The sequence below is a fragment of the Dysidea avara genome, chromosome 1 (assembly GCF_963678975.1).
Source record: "Dysidea avara chromosome 1, odDysAvar1.4, whole genome shotgun sequence".
Classification (NCBI taxonomy): Eukaryota; Metazoa; Porifera; class Demospongiae; order Dictyoceratida; family Dysideidae; genus Dysidea; species Dysidea avara.
In genome coordinates, this window is record NC_089272.1 from 8,834,104 (window position 1) to 8,853,878 (window position 19,775).

At 37.3% G+C, this 19,775-nt stretch overlaps 3 long non-coding RNA genes across 4 annotated transcripts; 2 read left to right on the forward strand and 1 right to left on the reverse strand.

The window, feature by feature from the left end:
* Nucleotides 1-2,479: 2,479 nt before the first annotated feature.
* Nucleotides 2,480-3,120, reverse strand: LOC136255947 (uncharacterized). Its single transcript, XR_010701223.1, has 5 exons — nt 3,013-3,120; nt 2,873-2,935; nt 2,756-2,821; nt 2,633-2,701; nt 2,480-2,576 (listed from the first exon to the last, which is right to left on the reverse strand). It is a non-coding gene; the product is annotated as an uncharacterized lncRNA (long non-coding RNA).
* Nucleotides 3,121-5,853: 2,733 nt separating this feature from the next.
* Nucleotides 5,854-7,774, forward strand: LOC136255905 (uncharacterized). Its single transcript, XR_010701200.1, has 4 exons — nt 5,854-6,854; nt 6,914-7,313; nt 7,360-7,512; nt 7,563-7,774. It is a non-coding gene; the product is annotated as an uncharacterized lncRNA (long non-coding RNA).
* Nucleotides 7,775-7,824: 50 nt separating this feature from the next.
* On the forward strand, nt 7,825-8,941 carry LOC136255897 (uncharacterized). Of its 2 annotated transcripts, none has more exons than XR_010701195.1 (3): nt 7,825-7,998; nt 8,601-8,668; nt 8,722-8,941. It is a non-coding gene; the product is annotated as an uncharacterized lncRNA (long non-coding RNA). The 2 variants fall into 2 exon arrangements; XR_010701199.1 differs by lacking the exon at nt 7,825-7,998 and adding an exon at nt 8,005-8,410.
* Nucleotides 8,942-19,775: the final 10,834 nt, after the last annotated feature.

The following is a 19,775-nucleotide window of genomic DNA, read 5'->3' on the forward strand; positions in this document are numbered from 1 at the left end:
GTACTGAGCCCATTTCTTCCATAAATTCATTCATTTGTACATCACTTCTCCGTAGAACGACCTGTCGAATTTGTTTTCTAGAGTATCCCAAGCTTTTGATCGTTCGAAAAAGTATTAATGGTACTAATACTTGCCCAAGTCCCAGTGTTTTAAAATATCTCATTCTGCAGTTCGCTTAAATATATATAGACCTATCTGGTCTAACCATTAAGGCGTCTACAATGGCAAATTCTTCGGCTCTACCTAAAAGTGGTTTAGAGTCTAAATTGGCCGTCTTTATAAGAACGCAGAAAGCAAGCACGCCTCATCGTATTGTACAAGATAGTTAATCATTTATTACTGGTCCCAAATCGCTGACTGCCATCATTAAATCAAACTGCTACCAGAGCCCATCATGATCAGACTTGTACAATCTTCAGTAAACACGTATCTCTATTCATTCCTACCCAGAACTATTCCCCATTGGAACGATCTATGTATCCCAAATCTATCTACCATTGATCTTGAAACATTTAAACAATCAACTACTCCTACTTTATAGCTAACTGTAACTTAGCACTTATTCTATTTATTGCAACTTAGCACTCACTGTAATTTAGTATTCATTGTAATTCTAGCACTTATTGTAACTTACCACTTACTGTAATTTAGCACTAATTGTAACCTAACACTTATTGTAACTTAGCACGTATTGTAACTTAGTACTAATCATTATTGTAACTTAAACTATAGGCACTTATAGACGGGTTGCCTATTTAGGGCGTGTCCCTTGTGTAACGCAAGAAAATGCGACTTTCCGTTTTACGCATGATTACAATGTTGGTCAAGAAGTCAACAAAAAACCCATTTTTTAAAATAGTTTGACAAACGTTTTTGATTCTTCAAAGGTACAAGGTGAGTTAAAATCATCCAGTCTATCATTCTAAGTAGTAGCAAAGTCTTACAAAGAATGTTTTCAGCGAGTTTTATCGCTTTCCAAAAACCCCGAGATTGAGAGAAAATCATCTTCTCGCTCAGCCTTCACCTTACACGCTGGATATGTTACAGCTCGAACTTTTCTCTATAACATACTTTCTGTTCTGAAGGCTGGCTAACTCTTGCTTGCTAAAGTTAACCGAAACGTTCATTTTCTCCAATAGCCTTAATACATTTTTGACTTAGCGAACTCGGAAAGTATGTGGAAAATTTACGGCAAAACGACCACGCCTTAAAAAGGCAACCCGTCTATATTGTTGTAACTTAAGCTAGGCACTTATGTGTACGTACCGTGTACATTAGCGTAAAAACCCTGTCGGGTGTTTGCTAATCAATAAATAATTTTTTTTTAAAATTAATAGAGCCACTATTGTGAAGTTCTGGTACAACATCTCCATTTTCGTCGTAGCGCCGGAGATCAAACACTCTGTTTATTCTAGGACTGTTAGGGGGAACTGTCCCCCCACTTAAAATCTCAGACTCACCCCTTAAAATTGTAAGTGACTATTACACTATGCTTAGGTTATAATAAGCTTGGTATTAAATGGTTATCAAAATGCTCTCAGATTCAATCTCATATAGAGTGTTTTATATGAAAAAAATTTCCTGGTTAAACAATGCGAACGCAACTTTAAAATGCTCTCAGATTTAGTTTAATTTTAAACACCTCCTGTATGATTATGATTATGATGTGATTTGGGTTGAGACTTAGAAGCCTGTACACCCATTCAATTACATATATACACATACATAAATTAGATGCAATAAATAAAAATTAACTATGAATATAATTATTACATTAACATAAATCTATAGTCATAAAAGTAATTATCTATAGCTGATTTAAAATTATTTAATGAAGAATTACCTACAATATCACTTGTAAGATTGTTCCAGTCATTAATTACTCTAGTACTAAAATAGTTGACCCGACATGAATAAGATACATAATAATTATCAAGACTCACGGTAGTGGATCACGCGGCCAAGAAACTACAAAGCGCACGCCCATATAAAGACGCGCGGCTACTACTGTGAGTTATTTATATTTAAAAAAACTGTTTTTTTACGTGTTGGGTCGGTTTCGCAATATTAGTCTTACATTATGCAACATCTCTCAATAGATTTGTATGGCGTTACGTGATAAAAAAATCTTTAGGAGTCGTCATCATCATCATTGTCTTGCGACCTCGCTAAGATATGAATACGCTAATTTACACATACACAGCTAAATAAGAGACTATTACGGGACGAAATTATCCCGTAAAGATACCCGTAGCTGAGCAAATACGCGACAACTACGGATTTCGTACTTAACCCCAAGACGAGGTTCGAGCTTACCGTGGTGGAACCACCTTTCAAGACGTGGACCCGTCTTTATACTCGTATCAATCTCGAGACGCGTCGTCATGATGGGCGTAATTGTGCCATGCACGTGAGCACTAATCTATATTCGCGACTCCGGGTTTGGGTTATAAAATTCGCGTAAAATTTTAATACTTGCAATATAATATTTACAACACAATTCCCCCATAATCACTGTCACTCCCATTATCTCCGCTTAGTGTGTCAAAAACTTCTAGTCTTCCTTCCTCTTGATACTATGACGTGTACAGATATTAATAAACTGTTGTATATACAACAATTATGTACATACCACTGTCTTTGCATTCAAATGGTTCTCGACTATTGTTTAGTTGGTGCTATGTAGCTCAGCTGATTCAGTCTAAACACAATTAATTTCATTTACGAACTTATCCCTTAATAATATTAGCCTTACCATTTGCTGTTGGCACTTATGGTCCTGGCATTTTTTCTACCACTATGTGGGCTAGCTGTTTCACTCCTAGCACATAAGTTCATTGATTGACCAATTCCTCAAGAGAGTTATACTTACCATTTTGCTACTAGCACTTCCTTTCCTGTCACTTCTGTCACGATGTTGGGTACACACTTCACTCTAAAGATACAATTTCACTCACAATTCCTCAACAATATTATACTTCATATCATATAACACATCATGTATGTATGTACCTTCATGCAACCTATTCTGTACAGCATGTAGTTTATAAAGAATCATATCCATCTTTGGTCCATTTTTATGATAGCTCCTGAGTGATAAGTCTGAAACATGTTGCGTACAACATTCAGCAATGGAACAATTGAGCAATGGGAAGCCTTGATCATTTCTGAGTTGATTGCTGATGGCATTCTGTATATAGAAATACACAAGCACACAATAAATCACTGAGCTATGTAATGTCAGATACATACCGAATCATCATAGCCAGTAGTATCACCCATCCCACTTGCTTCCCTCGATACCTACCACCTGCAGGATACACAATAAAGAATCTATATGTTGATGAATATTTTAACACATAGCTCTCATAGTTCATCTCTGTGCGGCGAGACCTATACTTCCCTGCACTTCAGATGGCTGACCGAGTCTAGGGATGCGGCGATTATGCTGGCATAATTTCGGGCATAATAGGTATGTGTGGAAATCAGGAATTATGCTAGCATTTTGAGGTGTTTATATAGCTTTAACAGTAGGAAAATCTGCAGATTGCACAATTCCGTTAAAAAAGATCGAGATACTCTAATAGAGCAGTCAGAAACTCTAATAGAGCAGTCAGAAACTCTAATAGAACAGTCATTGAATATTATTTACTCTAATAAAGCAGTCATATTGAAATGAAATTCTCTAATACAGCAACCAGTTAAAGAATTCAAGACTATTTGAAGCTTAAACATCAATGAAAATGGTCTGATACAGCAATAAACTGGCATTATTAGCCAATTATGGTGGCATAATTTTGGGAATAATGGGCAATTCTCAAAAGCATAATAGGTGATTTTTTGAGCACTGCTCAAAAGCATAATGCTCAATTTTTGGAGCATAATAGCCTCATGCCTAACCGAGTCTGAGCTTGGCTGACTCCCAACGGGTCTCGCAACGGGCGGAAGCGCGCAGCTGCAATGGTGACTGTGACTGAGGCCAGTGTGGTGTGTTGCCAGTGTGAGTATTACAGTCGCTAACCTGCAAGAGTAAGATAGCATAAATTCTGACTTAAACCAATTGTATCCTAGCATTTAAACAACGATTCTTTGCGTCGTCCACTTGAGCATTATAGCAGTCCAAGCAGTAGTCTCGCAGCGCCCGACCCTAAAAAGAGGGTCTGGTGAAACTGTGTACAAAATGTTTGAGCTCTGGAATGTTTATTGGATGACGTTTTACGTGTTACGTAAGTGCACTGTTTACGTCACAACATCCATTCAACCAGATCCGCTTACAGCATCACCAAACCAATAGCGCTACTTTATTTATTCAACATTAAAACGAACCCAACAGAATTGTATGGCTGTTTTCTCAATGAGTTTAAGCAGCAGAGTCACCGGATGTAATTAACCGTAAGCCGCGAATCTTTTGAAATGTACACATTACATAATCAATTTGAAATGGAGCGATCTGATTGGAGCTTCCAACATTCCGGCAGTGCCAAACTTTTTGTACACAGTTTCACCAGACCCTCTTTTTAGGGTTGGGCGCCGCGAGACTATCCAAGCAGTGGCGTAGCCAAGGGGGGGGCAAGGGGAGGCATTTGCCCCCCCCCCCGTCACTAAGTAGTGTTTTTTTAACTTCCGTCACAAGTTTTCCAGTAACTGACACACATTCCAAATTACTATTTGTGCGCTACTACGCGAGTGCACACAACATTCAACTCGTTTGTGAATGCTGATAATAATGTTAGGCGCAATCTGTGAATTTGCGCAGTTTATAAATTACGCTGCGCATTTTGTGAATTCATAAAATGCGCAACAATTTATAAATTGCGCAGCTCGAATGAGGACACGGTGCGGTGCGATCGAGTGTGCAATTTACGACCAACTATCGTTTCACACCTGGTAGTTCACGCGATTTAAGACCTAATTTCGTTCACACCTGGTGGTTCACGAGACCTCCTAGTGGTTCTTATACTATTATAGTGCTTTCGAGGTGTGAACTTCAACGAGTTAGCTAGCTAGTCAGTATGTCGAAAGAAGGTCACAGAGAGCTGTTCGAAAAGTTCTGCAGAACGAAGTATTTTGATCACACCACTACAAGCAAGACAGTATCAGAGGAGAAGGCTAAGAAAATCATTGACGTTCTGAATGGAATTGAAAGAAGCTCGGTTTCAAACTCCTTCAAATTCTGGGTTATTAAAACGAAGAAGTTACTTTATTCAAAGAGTAAGAAATGATGGTTTTTTGTGCCTCTCTTCACAAAACTATATTACAGAATGATAATGACAAAACAGTCTTTGGTAATCATCGCATAGTGGCAACAGCTGAGAAGTTTTATGATATATTAGAGCATGTGAACTCAACGGAAAATGGGCATGTAGGCTACAAGAAAACGCTTGCAGAGGTATGGGAATTGTGTATGCTGTCATATTATTAAAGTGTCACCAAGTTTTATGGTCACTGAGACTGCATAATATAGTGAAGATGGGGTGGTCCTATGTTTATAATATAGCCACGCTTAATTTAATTTTGTAACTAAACATGTGAGCCCATTCCTTGGAGTACTGAGTTGGAAATAATACTGAGATAATAAAAGAAATCATTACGTGTGTGCAATGCAGGCTCTTGCTGAGATGATCAACTAATGTTTTAGCCTATTGTGGAAGTAGTTTTGGGAATATAGTGCTACACAGTAGAAAATTGAGCAAAGAAATCAATTTGAACAGTGAATATACTGACTACAAGTGCTTATATTCACAGCCATAACTTCAGAAGAGTTTGAAAATTTGGTTTGGATGTTGACCATAATATATTGGCATATATCTATCAGGGATATAACGAATTGGTTAAAATAATAAAATAGTAATGGTTAATTCCAGATGAGTTAGCTAGCTGCATGGTGCTTGGTTTTTAGAAGTAGCACAACATCAACTTGTTTCTGATTGCACTAGTGTGTTAACTGTTCTTGTTATGGCATAGCTATGTTATACACATTTGGCTATGACTGCTTTATTAGAGTGTCTTGATTTCAATACTTAAAGATATAGGAGTGCAGTTCCCATTGTTTTGTTTTCAACAGCAGCTGACTGCAATTAAAGGACATAATTGTGTGGCTCTGAAGTGTGGCATGTATGTGTTCTGATTGTTTAAGAGTGTGGTCCAGTCATGTCATTGTATCATTGAAGCTACATGTATTGTATCTGTCAGTAGTTTAAATGTCAAATAGTTGTTTGACTTGTTCTTCTAAGGAAAGTGTCTATACAGAAATTTAACACCTTATTATTATGGTTTCCTTGCATGAAGGAGATGATCATGTAATATAACAGAAAACAGACACTTGTCAGAACCAGAAAGGTTTATTCGTGAGTTTGTTATTGTGGTGGCCATGTACTGCTTGCTTTGGTTTGGCCTCTGACGTTGTGACAAGTCAGACAGACAGTCAGGCAGACAAAAAAATGGGTTTTGACGATTTTTTAAAATACAGGATTGATGTTTGATACACTAAGACTATTCAAAACTCATTTTCATCTCATATTTGTATGGTTTTCAACTACAACATTCTGAGAGGTGCCATTTATTTTCTTTAGTATTTGATTGCAGTACCTATTTCACACTTTGCCCACTTTTGTTTGTATGTCTAATTATATTTCCCGGCATTCTTAAGTATGTGTATTTAACAAACTTGCCCACAATTATCATAATTTCTAATTGTGTTACTATTGTAGGTCCAAAGAATGTATGAAGGTTTGCCAAGGGAGACAGCTCAATATTTTTGTAGCACATGCCATATTTGCCAGCTGAAGCAGCCACAGAATTGTACTGCTCCTTTGAAGCCAATCATTTCATCAGGATTTTTAACACATTGTCAGGTTTGTTGTGGGAGAGAATATAATTTACATAGAGGATTATTCACTCTTGCTTATTTTAGATTGATTTGATAGATATGAGGCACATGCCAGATGATTCTTATTGCTGCATTGCACATTACATGGACCACTGGTCAAAGTTTCACATGCTATGGCCACTGATAAACAAGAGTGCCATTGAAGTAGCTAGTGGGCTTGTGCACAAGGTTTTCCCATATTTTGGGCTCCCCAAAATATTGCAGTCAGATAATGGAAGGGAATTTGTTAATGAAGTTATTAGAGAGATATTGAAGTCGTGGCCAGGAGAAGTGACAATAATCAATGGTAGACCTCACCATTCACAGTCACAAGGTTTAATTGAAAAGGGCAACCATCTTGTAGAAATGCAGTTGCAAGCATTTAAATGTGAGCACAAGGATTCCAACTGTGTATCTTGGACTGACTAGCTGCCATGTATTCAATGTAAGTACTAGTATGAGCCCAACTAATATGTAATGTGCCCTTGCAGATAATTTAAATGTTCAAGTGTGTCGCACTTTAAAACAAAGCCCATACGAAGTGGTGTTTGGCCAGCCACCAAGGTTAGCCCCATTTGCTGAACTTCCCGAAGGAGTTGACCATTGTATAATGGAAGAGAATTTAACTGATCTTATCAAAGATGGTTAGTGGTTCAATAGTGATGTAAAAAAATCAAGTGGCACTTTCAACTAGATGATGTGTCACTGCTATTTGATGAATTACCACCAACTGTGTTTCCACCAACATCTAGTTCAAGGATATCACCACAACAACTGAGTAGAAGTACATCACCACCATCTAGCTTAATGATGTCACCACGGCGACTAAGTAGAAGTTAATCACCCCCATCTAGTTCAAGGATGTCACCACAGCGACCAAGTAGTAGTGCATCACCACCATCTATCTCAAGGCGACCAAGTAGAAGTACATCACCATCTATGTCACCACAGCGACCAAGTAGAAGTGCATCACCACTATCTAGCTCAAGGATGTCACCACAGCAAACATGTCAAAGTGTGCCACCACTGTTACCTGACAAACCATTGTCAAATCAAATTGTATCTCCTATAGCATCTCCTACTGATGATACGTCATCACCATCTGATCACATGGAGTCGGAGTCTCAGAGGTACAAATCATTACCAATTTTGTGTAGACTGCTATAGCTTTTTTGACCAGTGAAACCTCCTAGTTATAACTACACAAGCCATGTATAAATACATTCTGTGGGATCAAGGTTTTTTCATATCAAGAAGTGAAAATGTTTAGTTTCAGTGAAAATCTTTGTCCTTATTGTGTGAGGCCTATATTTCTTTTATCAAGTTGTTTAAGCATGGAGGTTTTGTTATAACTGTAGTGTTTGGTGTTCTGTCTATGTGATTTCAGCAATGCCCTTATGTTTATAGCAATATGTTATTATTCTGTTAGCAAAAACACAGTGAAAAATCATATGATCACCTCACTACTTGTGATCGCCATAAGGCAATTCGGGAGGCAGCAGACTTAGAGTACCGAAAGAATGCTGAAAGAATGAAATTGCAGTATGCAAAAGTTAATCATTGTTCAGTTAAACATTGTAGACAAAACTTATGTGCATGCATTGGTTTGACATCCAGGTCAATAGTATGGTGTTCACATGCATTTACGTAGTATAGTGCATCAATAGAAGTCAATGCCTTGTGATAATTATAATCCTGTGAAGAAAATATATATATATTTTTGTTTATTTAGAACCATTGAATGACTATTGCCATTCCTGTGGAATGATTGGTTTGGTGGATGATGATACAACTCCCTTGGTGAGCTCTAGTTACATTAACGAATCTTGTATTTATGTGTGTGAACTCTGTAGGTCAGGTGCAATAGTTGCTCATGGGGGGGTACCACAGACAGTGCTAAGAGGCATGAAGTGACAATCTCACAGGACGAAAACAGTTTTAACTTTGTAGGGCCATGCTGTTCAAAGAATTGGCCTGTGTTTGTGTATAGCTAACTGCTGTATTGGAGCTAATTCCAAGTTAAAATTGTAACTTTGTCACAAGCTGAATTTGAATATTAAAAAATCAATTAGATCTATACTGAATATAAATATTGTGTTCTAGCTAGTACATCAGGGGCGTGGTGTTGGATGTGTGCTCCATGCAGGAACTTGATCAGACAGAATGCACCTTATCCAATCCAACTGCAGAGTACGCAAAAGAACCTTGGAGGGAGAGATAGTCAATACAGAGAAAGCGGAACCGTCTTGACCCATGTTCCTTGTAGTAAACATATAGCTATCAAGGGGCTTATTAAAGTTATATAAAAGAAAATGAAAAAATTGGATCACATTAGACCATTAGAATCATTAATAACCAGGCGTAAACACGATAATTATTGGTAGCATCATTTGCAATCCATGCCATCTATATACTAATCTGTGGGCAGAGCAGTAAACTTCCCAATCTGTGGGGCTTATTACACCTCTCTGAAAGCAGCCATAATACGCACTTGATCAGCCAAGAACGTAACGGCGGTACACTGAATGGACCAGAATCCAAAGAGTTCATAAAATGCGCAGCTCTTACGGTAGTTCACAAATTGCGTAACAATTTATAAATTGTTGCGCATTTTATGAATTCACAAAATGCGCAGCGAAATTTATAAACTGCACAAATTCACAGATTACGCCTAACAATAATGCGATGATTTCTTGCGCGTTACAAGCAATTAATAAAACGATGCGCTAAAAAAGGTATGTCCGAATCCCCAGGGGTTCCCCCGTGTAGACACTATGCCTTCACCGCCAACGAAAATATTAGACACAATTCTATATTTAGCTACCCTACACTACTCACGTGATAGTGCATTTTTCGAATCTAAAGACAGATGACCCGCTCAAAGTGACTTCGCAAGAGTCGCAACTCAGAAGTGACAAGTGATATGCAATGATGCTACAAACCTACGAGGTGATAAAGTGTTAAATGGACCAACTTTATTTTCCCGAGTTAATCACACTGGATCTTCGTACAGTGTTGTGGCATACCAGTTTAATTTTTTCCACTTTGTCAGTCAGTCAGTCAGATGATTCGTCACAAGCTTACAAATTCTGCTAACGGGAAAGGTATAGAATTGGGATTTCGTGCCAATGCATGGCGTTTGAATTTCGCCGGCTGAAGTGAGTGAGCTCGTCATACTATGCCAGTGTGCTAGGACTGCAGCACAGACTGTGGCTGACGTAAGTAACTGTGACATTGCGGCATTGTATTTGTATTTGTACTAAAATATTCACAATATAGTTCTACTGGATTATGGACGAATTTGTTGGAGTAGACTCTACAGTTGTGGCACGTGCGATGATGCTCGACGAAAATATTTCCACTGATAAGTGATAGCTGGTAGCAATCAGTAATGAAGTAGTTATGTAGATTAGCTGTAATAATACGACACCATATGTTGGCTAGCCCATCATTGGGTCATTAGCCTTTTGTGCAATTATGAACAATGTCGAGTGTTTTGTGGGGGATGCCTGCCCCCCCTCCCCCCCCCCCCCCCCCCCACCACCGTCTGGCTAGCTACGCCCCTGAGTCCAAGTTGACCTGTATCCGTACTGCGCCGTCCGACTTGAAGGTCACTGTGTAGCTATTAATTCACGTCACCAGTTGATGTTCGCTCGACAGTTAAGTGCGAGAACATACTGTTGAAAAGGCTCTCTTCTATTCAGGATACAGAGGAATGCATCAAAGTTAACCACCTAGTAAACCACACGATGAATAAAGAATGGTACTAAGAGTATGCGGTAGGTAGACCGTCTATACGTATTTATACAGATTGACGCGCGTTTATACGTTACAAGCGCGCGGTAGGAGAGTAAAGGAAATCGCTCTTTTTAACACTGTTGATGACTGGATGATATGTCTATATCTATCCTTGGATAGTGTCTCACAGAGTAGTAAACCTTGCGTTCCGCGTGTGGCCCCATACTGCAGTATACTGTCCATTTGCAGAGTGCCAGACGAGGTATAAGACTGAATCGTGACATGTTGTATTAAAGATGGTTAGTCTGTTATAGCAATGCACATCGGCTGTTTTTTGTTAACAGCTACCAACCAATCGAACCTCAAAATTGCTGATTCTGATCAACTAATTAATAGTCCAGTCATTTTACTGTTTAACCTTTAAATAATTGCAACAAAAACAGTTTCAATTGTTTCTGGTACAGAAAAATGTGCTTTACAACATATCAAAAGTCTCGGTGAGTCTCGTGAGGGGCAAGTGCTTTTTTGTGACCTTTTTATAGCCATTTTTAGATATTTTCAGTTCTACTTCATCTGTGCATTATCCAAACCACTCAAATTGGGTACAAAATGATTGGTCTTACCGTAAGCAACAATTTGATACTTGTTTGGTGTCCATAGCTTAATCTGTTTCAAAGTTATAACCATTTTACCTGTCACTTTAGTTTCGCCCACGCATATAATTGAATTTTGTTAAAGCAATTTCTTTCTGGATTAATGATACTTTAACCATGGCAGGAGACAAGTTTTCACAACAGAGGGTCATGATGAAACTTTATATGTATTTGTTACCATGGAAACCATAAGTGTGTACTTTTGTACAGTTATTGTGATAATTATTGTAAGATATCAACAACACTTCAGATGATATGCATTACGGAAGATGTACACAACTGAGTCTAAAGTAGAATGAGTGCAATACAAATATATTTACTCATATCTTCATCATTATCATCATCATCATCATTGCTTTTGATTACTTCTGAATTAGTACATCCCGACTCTCTGTATTTGCCATAAGCAACAGAAAACGTTTTGCTTACTTATTAATTTATTTTTACTGTGCAGACAGCAATTGCCGATGCACCCAGGGAGTGAAAGACATCACATTTACACAAAACATACAGCAAATGATTAGATAGACAATAAGCAATTGGTAAATGTATCTACGTATGTTTTTTGATTCTATGAGACAGCTACTGGTAACCTGTTCCAATCTTTGATTGTTCTCGAAAATAAAGTGTTGGTAATAATTGGACCGTATACTGGGTTGGAAAAATTGGTGAGTGTGGTGGTGTCTGGTGGATTACTGATTTGACAAGAAATTTGGTGGAACAGATAATCCTGATAAGTTGTTGATCCCTTCATAAAATGTTTGCAGTTGATCAATTCTTTGTCTAGATTCGAGTGACGGCCAATCTAAATCTCTAGTAATTATAAATCAATAACACTGGTAAGTCTATTAGATAGTACACTCAGCCCGACAGTCACATCTAGTTATGCTATCATGCCAGTCTGGAGTCTCAGTCTACTTTTTCTTCCAATAAATGTGCAAAAAAGCTGAACATCAAGGCTATAAATGAGTAATTGGGTCCTTTCTCTGCATGCATTCCTTGGCTGTGATACTACCTCACACCTGTATGGTATCGTAAAGTGCACATATCCATCAAGTCATTTGAGAACAAGCCAAACCTGTAATGTTAAAGAGTCAGCTACCCCTGAAGAAATTTCCGTTGCAGAACAAACATTAGATATTTTGTACAATTTGACACCTGGTGAGTCACTAAAATTCTGTGCCACAAACATATCAACAAAACTTTGCCACAAACGCATCTTTTACCCATCCATACAAAATGCTAAGTTTATTTTCAAATATTTGAGTGAAAAGGTAGCTGTGGCAAAATGAACCCCCTACAATGGGCATGAAACTCCATTACTTTCTGATTTACCACAAGCACCAAGTGAGGCTGACTTTAGCTGGCAGTATGAAGTGTACAACTGCACATGCAAGAAGCACAATGTGAAATGCTCTGTTGCTTATGGGAAGGCCAGGATGTACTAATTCAGAAGTACTTGAAAACAATTCTACTTTAAACTTGCACCAACTCAGTTGTGTACATCTTCTGTAATGCATATCATCTTAAGTATTGTTCATATCTTACAATAATTACAATAACTGTACAAAAGTATGTACTTATGTGTTTCCATGCCAACAAATACATCTAAGGTTTCATCATGACCCTCTGTTGTGAAAATGTGTCTCCTGCCATAGTTAAAGTATCATTAATCCAGAAAGAAATTGCTTTAAACAAAATTCAATTATATGCGTGGGCAGGACTAAAGTGACAGGTAAAATGGTTATAACTTTTGAACAGATTAAGCTATGGACACCAAACAAGTATCACATTGTTCCTTATGGTAAGACCAATCATTTTATACCCAATTTGAGTGGTTTTGATAATGCACAGATGAAATAGAACTGAAAATCACTAAAACTGGCCATAAAAGGTCACAAAAAAGCACTTTCCCCTCACGAGACTCACTGAGACTTTTAATATGTTGTAGGGCACACTTTTCTGTACCAGAAACAGTTGAAACTGTTTTTGCTGCAATTAGTTAAAGGTTGACCCATTTTTTTGGCTAAAATGACTGGACTATAAAGGCTGGGAAATCCCATGACCCAGTTTATCATGTTTATGTAGCAGCAGGCCATATATGCTATAATTATCCACTATTATTATTATGTACTCCAAATAGACGGTACCAGCAGTCAGTGGCGTAGCCAGGAATAAATTTTTACCAAGGCAAAGTTTATACATTGACCTAATTGAAAGGGTCTGCTTCTGACTCAACTGATTCACAAATACTTTCAAGTATAGGTGGTACAACAATTGCAGGTTGACTCTCTGGTTGGATGAAAGAACTGTTTTCCTACATGTCATAAGTGATGCTCCAGCTTAGTTAATGCTGCAGTATACCATGATTCAATTATTAAACTAGTTAAATTGCATTCAACCAGCACAAAAAAAACTGAATTAGTCCTGAGATAGTTTGAGTGGTGCAGGCCATCCATAGCTAGACTGCAACGGAGGTCATAGTCGTGCACACTACTTTTTTATTGATTTGATGTGATATTTAAGTCAGAAATTATCTCTTTCATATGATGTTCAACTGCATGTGCTAAGCACGTCAAGCTAGGGAATCTGGGGGCATGCTCTCTCAAGGCAAATTTTGAAAATATATGACATGTGGAAGCTATTTTTATCGTAACTGATTTGTATGATCAATTAGCTCAATGCCATGCAGTTGACTCATTGGTACTGAAAAGTTATTTAATACAATTAACGTAAATGTAAATAATTCAGACCAAGTAGTGTTACGAGAACGGTGGCTAATCTGTACTGAATGCTCTATTAGAGTATATTATGATGACTGCTCTATTAGAGTATCTCGATCTTTTACAAATTCAAGTAGCTGAAAAGTGGTCCAGCACTGTGTCACTGTAGGCTCTGGCCCTGCTTAGTACTACAGCCATAGATTCTATTATGTGTGATACAGTAATGCTGTCTAGTGTAAACGTTTGGGTAGACAATCAGGGGTGCCAAAACTCAGGCTTGCTCAGCCTGTTGTTGAGAATTTTTACTGAGGCAGCTGCCTCGGTTGCCTCATTGGTAGCTACGCCACTGGCAGTACGGTGTCAGTTGTGCATCACTTCAAACGTCATTAGTAAACAATGGCAATCAAGTTATTAATTTTTGTAGCTAGTTATGTCAGAAATCAACTTAGTGAATTGCTAAATTCATTAACTGACAGTGGCTACTATATCATCTAAATGTGGTCCAATGCATTTTGTAGCTGGATGCTAAATATCAATGTTGACTTGCCGATGGGCTATTTGTACATCATTTCATATACAGTATTATGATACTTACCGAATAACCATGTTGATGAATATTAATTTATATTACTATTGTATAGATCTCAGCAATCCATTTGGCCAAAAGATATTATTATGCAGTTTGAGGCTCTGTGATGTACAAGGAATTCATCGTATAATTATCATAGCTACATATGAGAAAGGTATGCACTCTGTTTATACTGTGTTTTCATCATGCATATTGTATATCCGTATGAGCTACAAGAGTCAACATAAATGGAAACTACGGTTTGAAGGATGATGTAAAGAAATCTGGATAAAACCACAGGTACATATAAACTATGATATGTTGCAAATTTATCATCTATCATTATTGTTTATTTCCTGTTCTGTATACAAGGTTACGGTATAGTCACGGGCAATCATTCAAACACCTATTGTTGGAAAAGGCCATAAAGCCAGCTGCTGTCTAGCAGCATAAAATGTTTAAGTGCATGAGGCCAATTCAACTTCCCAAACAAGTCTTAAGAGTATAGGGATGGTGGGTCAGGATATAAATTTATTCAATCTATGAAAACGATGAGTTGTTCAGGCCATGAAACAAGATTGCCTAAATGTGAAGCCCTTTATATTAAAATATAATGTCTTCGTGTAGGTATACAGTGTAGTTCGAAACAACTAGAGCACTATACAAGGTGGATGGAGAGTAATTATACCTTCACAGTGATCCATCATCAAGGCAAGAACCACCAGAATGCTGATGTGCTGCCACCTAGCTAGACCTGAACATCAGCCATTCAGCCATGCAAGTAAGCCAGCCTACAAAGCGCAAAGTACACAATTTACGCATATACATGCTGTTTATGTTTTAATCTATTTATCTGTTGGTGCATTACCAAAAAATAATTGATACTTGGTGGCAATTTTGGTTAATTTATCAACCTATTCATGCAGAATGTGATTATGGCTGCAAAGTGTCTGTGGTTGTGATTATGCAGGCAGTAGGTCACGACATCACAATAATTGCATGACATATGTGTACTGTACATTTTGCCGTAGAGTTTTGTTCTAGTAAACTGTGAAGTTTACCGCTATATTTATTGCCAGAAATAGTAAGTCATAGTATAGAAATAGTTTTTGAGTGCCTGGCCCCACCTAACCGCAGCAAAAGTACGGTGATTTTTGCAATAGGGCATTATTTAAAATAAATGCTAACCTTATTTTTGGGTGTCTGTGTTATTGTTGGCTGTATTAATATTCTTAATCGCTAGTAGTAAATTTAATCAAACTTTATCATCTACAATTATGCAAGAAACCTTTACATTAAGTTTTGCAGCATGTAATTATCAATGGACTCAATTTACTTACCTAAGATCATATGTATTATGACATCATGACCTACCCCCTGGTGATTATGGTTGTAAGTAGATAGATTACACAATGTGTTATTTGTGGTGATATTTTTTGGCTTCAGATTCACTAACTAATTTGCAGCTAGTGTATCTACGTTAGTATATATTATGGTAGCAGTGGCATGCAGTAAGAGAAGGTGTTCCCTTTCGCCAGTGTTGCAATATTAGCTAGCATAGCACTTAAATTACTATGCATGACAGGAACTGGTGATCAACGATTATAATTGAACCTCACTACTATTGTGATAGCTTATATTTGGAGCCTTATGAAAACTGTACAAGGCAACCTAACTACTGCACTTTAATCTGCAAGTAAATAACATTAGCTACTTCAGGGTCTGACACATTTTCAATCAATCTTAATGCAAGGTGAGAGAATTACATGTAACTATAAGTTGCTGTGCTTATACGTTTTTGGTTATTTTTGTGCTGAGAGTGACGATCAGAAGAGACCAAATCTGCTCTCACAACTACTGTAAGAAAAGCTCAAGTAATGTTACCTGTCAAGTAAAGCTACAGCAAATGGAAGTAAAATCAAGTAGATATAATTGTGGCAGCTATATAAATACATGTGTGTATATATACATACGTGTATTCATTTAAGAGTATAATATTATGTATGTACATTTCTAAAGTCTATCAGCCTGGTGCTGTTGAGCTGTAATTATAACTGCAAAGAATTGGTTTACGTTAACTAAGTATGATTACAGGAAAACTAAATGTGGGTTTTTGTAAACCTTTCTCTTCAATTCATAACATTTTCAAATATATGATATATACATAGTTATTAAAGCCATGAAATATATTGCACCTGCTAAAGATTTAATATCATACAGTATATAAATACATAGGTACAGTATACTATGTACATATACATAGTATACTGTTACACACTATAATATAGTATGTACGCAGTGAGCTGAGACCTCAGAAACATTTGGATGGAAATACACAAGCTCTATAGACTCCTTTGTAGTATTGCTTGAACCACTAAACCCATTTCAAAATGTTTTCATTCAAATGTTTGACACAATAATAGTACAGTGGATCCTCACTAATCCGAACTCCAGTAATCCGAACGCTCAATAATCCGAACAGTACAAATGACTGTTTTATTAGAGTATTTGCAAACAAATGTATGTTCTATTAGAGTAATTGAATTAGGTTCTGTATATAATTAATGGGTTCACTAATCCAAACAAATTCACTAATCTGAACAAACTTTTGTCAACTTGAGAACAGAGCTGTTCGGATTAGTGAGGATCCACTGTATATATTATATTATATAAAAGTTTCACTATAATACATTTTCTATTGGGAAGCTAGTACCATCTGTTGGGCCCCATTCCCAAACCTTTATTAGAGTCAAACTACGTACACATGCATGTACGCTTTTGGCACTTTTATACTGTCGCCACTATAATCCCATAGTTAACTGGAATGGAAAAGACCATTTTTGGCTGTTTTCTCAGGGCTTGGCTCAACTTGTACATACTATAGCTTATGCAATAGTATAATATTGTACTTTTAATCAAGCTCAGTTAGCAACCTGCATAAACAGCAGTTTATAGGTGTGTAGCTAGCCGTAGGTAACAATCTGCATAATTATTTTAATGTATTGCCTAAGGGCTCAACTTTTGTATGCAGGTTTGTTGTGTTTAATTTGTGTGCAAATTAATAATCAGTACATTAATGGTTATATATATTATGTCTATGTTGTATGTTGTATGTGTATGTCATGGATATACAATTGTCATGGTAATTATGCAGACTTCCACTCTGTATATGCCAAAGTACAGTATGGTTAAATAATATTTATAGTGCTCTTAGTATTTGTTACTCAATCTGCTTATTTTATTATAATTTTGATTCCTGATTCCAGTTATGAAATGTATTTTGGACTATCACCTTTAACAACTTTTTGTCTTAGCAATTTTATTGTCTTCATCTTAGATTACTGTATTCCCCGTCCGATTGAAGTCAAGCTATTGTGTTTGATGAAAGTCAGACTGTTGGTGTTAGAGTTGGATGGTGGCAGTAGATTGTTAATAGTGGTGGTTTTGGCTTCTGTAGTTATGCCAATTACAAACGATATCCATCTGTATTTAAGCCAATAATAAATACGTTTGCATGATTCATGTTGGTTTTTATTAACATATTGTGGACTACTACTCTTAGCAATTTCATTGTCTTCATCTTTGATTCCTGTATTCCCGGTCCGATCGAAGACAAGCTATTGTGTTTGATGAAAGTCAGACTGTTGGTGTTGGAGTTGGATGATGGCAATAGATTGTTAATAGTAGTGGTTTTGGCTTCCGTAGTATACACGATATCCATCTGTAGTTAAGCCGATTATAACAATACGTATGCGTGATTCGTGTCGGTTTTTATTTAAGATATTGTGGACTACCACCCTTAGCAATTTTATTGTGTTCATCTTTGATTCCTGTATTCCCAGTCCAATCGAAGTCAAGCTATTGTGTTTGATGAAAGTCAGACTGTTGGTGTTGGAGTTGGATGATGGCAATAGATTTTTAATAGTGGTGGTTTTGGCTTCTGTAGTATAAACTATATCCATTTGTAATCAAGCCAATTATAAATGATATCAATACGTTTGCGTGATTCATGTCAGTTTTTATTTAAGATATTGTGGACTACTACTCTTAGCAATTTCGTTGTCTTCATCTTTGATTCCTGTATTCCCGGTCCGATCGAAGTCAAGCTATTGTGTTTGATGAAAGTCAGACTGTTGGTGTTGGAGTTGGATGATGGCAATAGATTGCTAATAGTAGTGGTTTTGGCTTCTGTAGTTATGCCAATTATAAATGATATCTATTACATTAGTGCGATTCACGTCTGTTTATATCAACACAATAGCTTGACTTAGGTTGGACTGGGGATACAGGAATTAAAAATGAAGACAATAAAATTGCTAAGAGTGGTAGTCTGCAATATGTTTGATGAAAGTCGAACTGTGGTGTGGTATTTGGATGATGGCAAAGAATTGTTAATAGTGGTGGTTTTGGCTTCTATTTAGGTTATACACTTTATAATGATGTCATTTTTGAGACTATGTGTGAACTATATACAAATTTTTGGCTATTGATATATCCTGTAATGATCAAAGTCAAGCCATAGTGCTTGATGAAAATCAGACATAGTAGTAGTAGTAGTAGTAGTAGTAGTAGTAGTAGTAGTAGTAGTAGTAGTAGTAGTAGTAGTCACGTGACCGTACGGGTAGCGCTAGAAAGCTGGCTTTCAAAACTCGTGCTTATAACCTTTATCCTACCCGCGTTTGATTCTGCAGTTGATTGAAGTCAAGTTGATTTGTTTGGCTGCCGATTTGCTCAAAGACTTGAAGTTATACTATGGTCACGCTCCTCCAATTGATGCTCACCCGGATTAAACCTGGCTTATCGTCCTAGACTAGTTCCAATGGATGACGCGGGTTTGTTACCATATCCGAGTGAGAGCCCTGCTACTGGGTTGTTGGACGCTGCGCGCCCTTTGTCACAGCCGACCCAGGGACGTGGAAAATGGACTCGCGAGGAGAATACTGAACTAATGATGTGCTACTACACCGCTCGTTTAGAAGGCAAAGGCTATAGGAATCGTCTGAAGTGTTTATGGGATGCTCGCAACCCCAGTAAGTCCTTTAGATCAGAGAACAATTTATGCTGCCAGGCTCGTGCTGTGATACATTCTAAATTGTTAACTGAATTTGAGCTGCAGGCTATTGAACAATCAGTGTCATGCCAAACTTCTACTAGTAGCGATTTCCAACCTACCAATTTTTCACACATATTTTTGCTACTTAAATTATACACCTTCAATAAACATT